Consider the following 10,000-nt stretch of genomic DNA (forward strand, 5'->3'; position numbering starts at 1 on the left):
TCATCATCATCATCATCATCATCATCATCATCATCATCATCATCATCATCATTATTATTATTATTATTATTATTATTATTATTATTATTATTACCTAAATTACACACAGCTGAGTTAGACTTTTGCACTCTTAGGCTGCATTGAAGGATTCAATCTAAATCTATTCATACACATTATATACACATAAAAAACTATGAACACATATAAACATATATAATGTGCAGGCATGCAAACATTTATATACCTTCATTAAATATAACCGTAAACTAATCAGAATAACATTAAGTTTTACGAGTTTGAAGCAGGAGGCAGGTAAATTGACTTCCGGTATCACTATGAAGCGGTTTTAACCAGTAATTGATTTAGAGATCAACAAATATCTAAGTCAAGATTGTTGCCTCTAAAGTAAGCAGGGCTTAAACTCGAGCATGTGTCTTGTGACCATTACCTTAAATGTTGCTGCTTTTTACCTTAGATTACCTTAAAACTTTTTCCAATTGCCCTAAATTTTAGGCTACAGTCAATTCTTTTTAGTGAGGAAGATTTGCACCGACTCGCAGGGGTGCCCTTTTAGTTTGGAAAAGTTTCCTGATCGCTGATTGGATGGACAAGATAATTCTAACCAACCAGATAGCAAGAAACTTTTCCGAGCTAAAAGGGCATCGCTGCGAGTCAGTGCAAATGCGTCTCTTTAAAAAAAATTGACTATAGTAAAATCGAAATTACCTTAAAATTACCCTGAAACCATGAAAATTACCTCAAACTAAGGTAATTACCTTATAAGTTTAAACCCTGACTTAGATAAGGTGAACAGATGTGCATTGGTGATAGACATAATTATTGAAGGTTGTGATGTTTATGATTACCACAAATTGTGAAAAGTGGGGAATAATCATCTGCGTGGTTTACTAAACAAACTTGAGAATTGTTTATTACTAGTAAATCTCCCTTACATTTAATTTTACATTACTCTATCAAATACTTCAATCTACCCACAAAAAATTTCCACAAAATATACAGAGGAAAACAAACAAGGATTTTAGCCTTACGTGACTCGCAAAACCAACTTTCTCTGTCCAACAATAAGGGTTGCCGGGAGGCCATGAAGGAACCAGCCATTAAAATTCACAAAACGATTTCCTTTGCAACGAGATTTGGGTTTTAAGAATATGCAAAGTTTCCCAAGGGGGGCTCGGCAGTTACGAACCAACCTATATTTTGGGAAAATTTCTATTTCAAAGTTATAATCACTCGAAAAAATTTGCTTCCAGATAATATCTGCTTTTTGGTAGATGAATAGGATTCTTGGAACAGACCTATTGTAGTATATTTAGTTATTGTTCGAACTTGATTACATTTTGTACTTCCAGGAATTAAATTCTTCTGATGGAGAATTTATTTCAATGGCTTTTACGTGATTCTCATCAAGAAATCACTGATCTCAAAACTCGCGGATTCTATTAACACTTGTTTAATTTGAGATTTCTTTTATATTCAGTTTTATTATTCAATTATTCACTTTCCTTTATAATTTATGTGTTTTATTACAAACTTGCTATTTCAAACGTTTAATAAATTACTCGCGGATTTTATTAACACTTGTTTAATGAGATTTTTTTTTTAATATTCAGTATTGTGATTTAATTATTCACTTTCATTTATCTAGTTATCCTTTATAATTCATGAGTTTTATTCCAAACTTGCTATTTCAAACGTTTAAAAAAATACACGCGGATTCTATTAACACTTGTTTAATTTGATATATTTTTATATCCATTTTTAAGATTTAATTATTCACTTTCATATATCTAGTTATCCTTCATAATTTATGAGTTTTATTCCAAACTTTCTATATCAAAAGTTTAAATTTTTAGGTTTAACCGGAAAGTTTCTCACTTGTTGTTTTATTATTTCATTGTTCCGTATTATTTAATTTTTTCTTTATTTACTAATATAAATTTCCAAACTTTCTTCAACACTTATATTTCTATTCGGTTACTGTCTTTGCCATATCAGTCCTCTGTAACACATTATTTTAGACGTGTTTATATATATATATATATATATATATATATACACATATATATATATACATATATATGTATATATATATATATATATATATATGCATATATATATATACATATATATATATATATATATATATATGCATATATATATACATATATATATATATATATATATGTATATATATATATATATATATATATATATATATATATATATATATATATATATATATATATATATATATATATATATATATATATATATATATATATATATATATATATATACATATATATATAAGGTTACAATATTAGACATTTGACCTCATACTTGTCACTGTAGATTTTTAAAGTTGGTTTTTTACATTTGATTATTTTTTTTTCCACATTTGCTACCTATATGATAACACTTATCTGTTATTTTAAACTAGGTATTTACTACTCTTTCTTAAATATTTATAATTTTAATTCATATTTAGTATTCTTGCGAGGCACTTTCATAACTTATAACACGGTTTAATTTTAGATTCTTGAATTATAGAAAAATTTATTGATTCAGATGTGGAAATGTACTAAAATCACAAATCCATTTTATTTTAAATATATAAACTTCATAAATCCCTTTCATTTTATTCATATAAACTTCATAAATCCCTTTTATTTTAAATATATAAAATTCATGTATCCCTTTTATTTTAAATACATAAACTTCATAAATCCCTTTTATTTTAAATATCTGAACTTCATAAATCCTTTATTTTAAATATATAAACTTCATAAACCCCTTTTACTTTAAATATATAAATTTCATAAATCCCTTTTATTTTAAATATATAAACTTCATGAATCCATTTTATTTCAAATATATAAACTTCATAAATCCCTTTCATTTTATTCATATAAACTTCATAAATCCCTTTTATTTTAAATATATAAACTTCATGAATCCATTTTATTTTAAATATATAAACTTCATAAATCCCTTTTATTTTTAACATATAAACTTTATAAATCCCTTTTACTTAAAATATATAAACTTCATAAATCCCTTTTATTTTAAATATATAAACTTCATTAATCCCTATATTTTAAATATATAAACTTCACAAATCCCTTTTATTTTAAATATATAAACTTCATGAATCCCTTTTAGTTTAAATATATAAACTTCATTAATCCCTTTATTTTAAATATATAAACTTCATGAATCCCTTTTAGTTTAAATATATAAACTTCATTAATCCCTTTATTTTAAATATATAAACTTCATGAATCCCTTTTAGTTTAAATATATAAACTTCATAAATCCCTTTTATTTTAAATATATAAACTTTATAAAATAGTCTTTCCAAATTAAGCGAATTGAAAGCCAAGGAAGACTTGATAAACCAATAAAAGATTTCAAAATATAGAACATTTAACTACAGTGATATTATAATCTAAAATTGAAGAAAAATTTAAATTTTATCTGATCATCCGTAAGAGCAAAAATTACCCTAAATTTTCAGTGCAAAATTTAAAACTTTTTGATGAAGGCTTTTCTTCTATTTATTGAAAATTATTGATTAAATTGGAATTTAAAGTAAAGGCAGGTTATTTCAAAGTGAAATACATCATGAAGAAAATAAATCATTACATAAAGCGAAATAAGACATGTTAATGTACTTATATGTACTGGTAATTTGTTTACGATTAACAAGCAAACATACACATAATGTATGCAAATATATAAATATGTATATTTATATATATGTAAGTATATATATATATATATATATATATATATATATATATATATATATATATATATATATATACATACATATATACATATATATCCATATCATTGTATATGTGAAGTAATAGATTGTGTAAGTTGAGAAATCAAATATATATATATATATATATATATATATATATATATATATATATATATATATATATATATATTTCTCTCCCTCTCTCTCTCTCTCTCTCTCTCTCTCTCTCTCTCTCTCTCTCTCTATATATATATATATATATATATATATATATATACAGACATATAGAAAAAGCAGCATTGAAAACCCCATCTTAAATGCCTAAACCAATAATATCACCCCGGCCTAAAATTGCTTTCCCCAAATCTACCCAAATCCCCTGTAATAATTACTGAAACTCTGTATCTACATCTTGATACTTATTTTCAAGTTTTAATAGTTTATAATGAAAGATTTATTTCAATATTATTGTTCTTAAACTTTTCTTGTAGTTTTCCTTATTTCCTTTACTAGCTGGGCTATTTTCCATGCTGGAACCCTTAGGTTTAATAGCATCCTGCTTTTCCAACTGGGGTTGTAACTTAGCAAATAATAATAATAATAATAATAATAATAATAATAATAATAATAATAATAATACTGTTCGGTAACCAAACAGATAGGGAGAGATGACAAAGGGGGTGGGCGAGGCTAAACACTAGAAAGGTGCACTTTTACAAAGCGAGGTGTGCCCGGAATTCCTGTGTCCGACTGTACCTAATCAGTTTTACTTATAATTGATGATTTATGATACCAGCTTCCCCCTCTCTCTCTCTCTCTCTCTCTCTCTCTCTCTCAAAAAAAAAAAAAAAAAAAAAAAAAAAACCGTAAAATTTCAACTTGCGTTATATATTTAACAAAACATAACGAGTGGTATACGCAGATTTAAGTAAAAGGACGGATTTTTCTTTACAAATCAAAGCTTTTGACAGAACAATATATTTCAGCTACTTGACTAAGGAGGGACTTAAAAAAAAAGCCTTCAGAATCTTTGACCAATACATATTTTCTAAGAGAACTAGAAAAAGTTGTGAAATAAAGCATCTATGGGTCAGATGCTCTGGCATGTAAGGATCAGGCCAGAATACCAATGAAAGGTTTTAAAACTTTCTAAATTTATAGGCCTGAAAACACCACTTTGGGGGAAGGGGGGGGTTAATAAAAAAAAAAGACTGGTCTGACTTGCCTTGGTCATTGCGATTACAAAAAAATATATGGAAGAAAATCTACCCTCAGGCCAGAATACCAATAAAGGGTTTTAAAAACTGTCTAAATTTACAGGCCTACAAACACTTCACTTTTTTTTCTTAATATAAAAGACTGGTCTGACTTGCCTTGGTTACTGCGATTAAAAAAACTATATGGAAGAAAATGTAGCTTTTGAAGAAAAAGGTAAAATAAAGGTTTTAAGCATGACTAATCTTGAAAACAAACAACTTTCGAAGAACCAGGTAAAATCTAAGTTTAAGTATAACCAATCTTGTATAATCCAAACTCCTGATAGAAAAACCCATTAGTAGTGAATTACAATTAAAACAGAAACTCAAAATTTCCCTTACTATGCACATAAAACTTTGAAAGCAATTGACTATTCTGATGATAACGTATTTTCTGCTTATAAATTATTCCCAAAAAGATTTCTCATATCACTAAGCAATGCCCAAAAAATTTACCCAAGTTATAAAAAAAAAAATTGAAGAAAAAATGGCGTTTCCTTAAAAAACATATTTTGAAGACTTATATTCAAACTACACTAGAGATTTGAAATAACTCTTCACTGTCAAAAATTTCCATTAAAAAGACAGCAAATGTTTGGCAACATTTATTCCAGGAATTTTACTATTTTAAAAACGGATATATTGACGTAAGAGAGTCATATTACGGTCCCCTAAGCAGTAAAAGGTAATAACAAAGTAAGGTAAAATGACGGTCGCCTGTATTTTACTGAAATACGGTTGAGAACTGTATATTTTTACTTAGATTTTCCGATTAAAAATAAGGTTTTTTCTAAGTGCTGAACTGCATGCCAACCAAACGTCTACTATGATCGAAATGACCTTCAACATACTAATTGCTTGAAATATATACACACTTCTTTTTTAAAAATATCCAAGATGAATGTAATACACTTAAATAAAATGAATGACATTCAAAATACACTTAGCCTAATAACTTATGACATTCCGAATTCTTCCGTTCTGACCCAGTTCCCCAAAGACTTGGCCCATCTGTTGCTAACTAATCTTGATACTTTATAAATAAACCATAAATATCGGTCGACTCAGGACACATCGATACTACTAGCCGTAAATCAACCAGTCTTCCCGGCCTTCCGTCTACTCCCATCCATTGTCGTTTCTTTATCAATAAATAGCGTAAACATTCATACACCAAACAGATAAAACCGATAAGACATGTAGAGTATTGATAAAAAAATCGAATGCGGAAATTTGAGTTGTCTTGACACTTTCCATTTCTATACAGACTTATTGTATAGCAACTAAATCACCAACAGTCTTCTCACTTAAAAACATCTAAGGATTTATAAACGGGTTTTCACTTTCTATCGCTATATATATTTAGAAACGATCACTTTTTCGATTATAGAATAGATGGATAAATAGAATTTTCAAGGCAAGCCAATATAAAAATTCTCTGACTATTGCAACGCCTCTCTCACTTAGGGACTTCTATAAACATATTTGTTTATGAAACATCTGCAAATATCCTTTCCCTTATAATTGATCTTTTAAAAAATAACACTTTTTTAGATTATAAAAAAGATGGACAAATAGAATTCTTCTTTTCAAGGCAAGCCAATACAAAAATTCTCGGACGATTGCAACGCCCCTCTCACTTAGGGACTTAAGACCTATAAACATATATCTGTTTATGAAACACCTGCAAAAATCCTTCTTAAAATTTATCTTTTAAAAAATAACACCTTTTTTCGATTATAAAGAAGATGGACAAATAGAATTCTTCTTTTCAGAAAAGCCAATATAAAAATTATTAGACTATCGCATCGCCTCTCTCACTTAGGGACTCCAGTCCTATAAACATATCTGTTTATGAAACACCAGCAAATATCCTTTTTATAATTGATCTTTTAAAAAATTAACACTACCTGTCTCCACCAAGCCGAATAAGGAACTCTCATTCGAAGCTAAGAACCAAGTGCCGTCTCTCCTTGCCGTTTCCTCTGCGGCGAGGGTCATTCCTACCCTATCTACACATAACCTTTATTCGGACCTCAAACTAGGTCACGCAAGCTCCGCCCCCTCTTAGGCCCCTCCTCGCCGATGATACGTGGAGTTCTCTCCGTCCTAGTAGTGTCTCTATACGCTACAGACACCCGTCTATTTCAGGTTTTTTTTTTATTCTATGTCTTTATTTCTACATATAATTAAATAGATACCTTCTTGTTTATATACATAAGAAAAATAGAAGAACTATATCGACACACACACACACACATATATATATATATACATATGTATATATATATGTCTATATATATACATATATATACATATATATATATATATATATATATGTATATCTATCTATCTATCTATCTATCTATATATATATATATATATATATATATATGTATGTATGTATATATATATATCAACGTTACTAATTAATTTACAAAACAAAATAAATACCTTTTCATGTAAATTACAAAACACAAGAGGCAGAACTGTAGGCAACATGAATGAATCATTTAGCATATAATCAAATAAAAATAAAATTATATATACAAATATATGTACGTTAAATAAGCAAATATTCTAAAATAAAATGATGGAAAAAACGTTTATAAATTCCTGACCTGAATCTTCTTAGAAAGGAAAAAACGTTTCTTATCACATGTGCACAGAATCCCAAAATCAGGAAAATAACAGGGAAATTCTACTAAAATCGGGAAAATTAACAAGAGGAATGATGCCAAATCGGGAAAATTAACAGGAGAAATGATGCCAAATCGGGAAAATTAACCAGAGAAATTATGCACAATCGGGAAAATTAACAAGTGAAATGATGCCAAATCGGGAAAATTTACAGGTGAAATGATGATATTCGGGAAAATTAACAGGTGAAATGATGCCAAATCGGGAAAATTAACAGGTAAAATGAAGCCAAAATCCGGAAAATTAAGAAAAATTATGCCAAAATCCGGGAAATTAACGACAAATTTCATTCTCAAGCTACTTACTTGCCATACAGCTAAATATATCCCTTCGACATAGAAGCATCAATGCCGCTCCATAATTTGGAAAATGATATACAGCTTATCTCGATAGGCGAAGCAGGATATGCCATAGTACATGTTTCCCTGCGAGAAACGTTTGCAAATATCTTACGATAATTCTCATGATTCGAACGGCTTTCCTCTGACTTACCGTCTCCTGTGAGCTTCAAAGAGAGAGAGAGAGAGAGAGAGAGAGAGAGAGAGAGAGAGAGAGAGTGAAAGGGAGGGAGAAAGAGAGGATGATGCTTATGTCTCCATTCTTTGAATACACGATGAGCTGTGAAAGTTGATATTTACATATTTACTGGAGGACGAATATATTTACAAAACTGCATTTAAGACAAAAACATTCACATCGTGATGGTTCATATATGTTGTCCATTAGAGAGAGAGAGAGAGAGAGAGAGAGAGAGAGAGAGAGAGAGAGCGCACGGCCAGCCACACGTCATGGATTCTTCCATTGGGTGGCCTCTTCCCATCCCACCCCGCTCACCCAACCTTCCCATCCCCCAAACCTTCACAAACAAACCCCGATTTTTTTCCACCCACTCGTCGATCAACCCCACAATCCTTTCGGCGGAAGGAGGGCCTCGGAACCTCCTTCGGATATATCACTCGAGGAGCTGCTCACCTAAGCGATACACCAGCAATAAGCACAAGAGATAAAAAGAGGAGAGTGAGGGGAGGGTTGGAACACGAGCGGCTGAACGACCCCTCTTCGCGGCGCTCTCCACACGTGTGAGCCACAACATTGGACTCGGGGTCTCGGGGACCCCATATGACGGCCAACCCTAGGGAGAGAGAGAGAGTTGCCACATACCACCATAATCGAAAAATAAAACATCCACTGCGATTCTTTACATATATTACGGAACACTTTCTACCATCTACCGATAGGGTCACCTCATCGTTAACGTATTATTGTTAAATATCTGCTTAGCGTGACAGATAATCGATATTTATCGACTAAAAAAAAGCGTGATAATCTAAAGTCGGTAAATATCTGCTTGCAGCTCTCCGGATTGTCAGGATTAGCGCAAAAGACTGTCCCCTGAAACACAGACTACGCTTTTATCCTAAAAATAGATTTCCACCTGGAGTCCTAAGGTTACAAAATGAATAGAACCAGAGATGCCTACGTTATAACTCCTTTTTTGCCAGCCTACTGCTTTTCAGCTTGCTTGCGTGGGTCAGTGCATGCATAAATAGATCCTACAGAGTACTCCAAGTATATAGAAGGTTGAAGGAAGTTGATGAGAAAGGACTCCATATTTTCCAAAACTCCTCCGGAACTGGGAGAGGAAAATACAGACTATAGTATAATGAGCCAAGAGAAGGTTGTGACTCAAAGGCAGGATGGAAGCAACTAAGTGAGTTTATTGTAAAACACTCTCCTTTATATACAAAATCTAAAAACAACAAGAATTTTTATGTTCAAAAATCAACACTGTTACAGAGGAGAAAAGCAGACATGTTTATTCTGGTTCTTTTTAGTGCGAGGGAAGAGCAAAGATTCAAGCATAATATGAACTATGTACGATCGTGTGACACACGGTTGGTACAATAGCAAAGTGATAATTGTCACACAACAAAGTTGAAATGGACAATAACTGATATTCTTAAGTTCAAAGAAGAAAGAAGAGCCCGTAAGATGCTTCAATCAATTATTCAAAAAGAAGTTACTCAGATCTCTTCAATATAGCATTCCAATGACGGTACCAAATTACTCTAATTTAAAAAACTAAATTTTTGCCATTTTCCCTACATCAACAGCAATATTAGGTCGACCGTAACATAGAAATCCTGGTTTCGTGCTAAGGATTCGTTTACTATATTGAAAGAAATGAGACTTCAATAGATTTTTTTCTAATGTATTTACATTTTCTGTATGTTATTTATATGGCATTAAATTT

General features: G+C 30.4%; 1 protein-coding gene across 4 annotated transcripts in view; it reads right to left on the bottom strand.

Moving 5' to 3' along the window:
- The window catches only part of kcc (solute carrier family 12 member kcc), a 947,417-nt gene that overhangs the window by 342,342 nt on the left and 595,075 nt on the right, over positions 1–10,000 (bottom strand). For 2 of the 4 annotated variants that reach the window (XM_068362573.1, XM_068362572.1), the window contains exon 1: positions 8,719–8,811. The exons of 1 other annotated variant lie outside the window; for it this stretch is intronic. The gene's annotated coding sequence lies outside the window, so the exon portion shown is untranslated. Of the gene's footprint in view, positions 1–8,718; positions 8,812–10,000 lie in introns of those variants that run through there. One more of the 4 variants, XM_068362574.1, reaches the window with a different exon arrangement.

Source organism: Palaemon carinicauda, chromosome 39, assembly GCF_036898095.1.
Source record: "Palaemon carinicauda isolate YSFRI2023 chromosome 39, ASM3689809v2, whole genome shotgun sequence".
Lineage (NCBI taxonomy): Eukaryota > Metazoa > Arthropoda > Malacostraca > Decapoda > Palaemonidae > Palaemon > Palaemon carinicauda.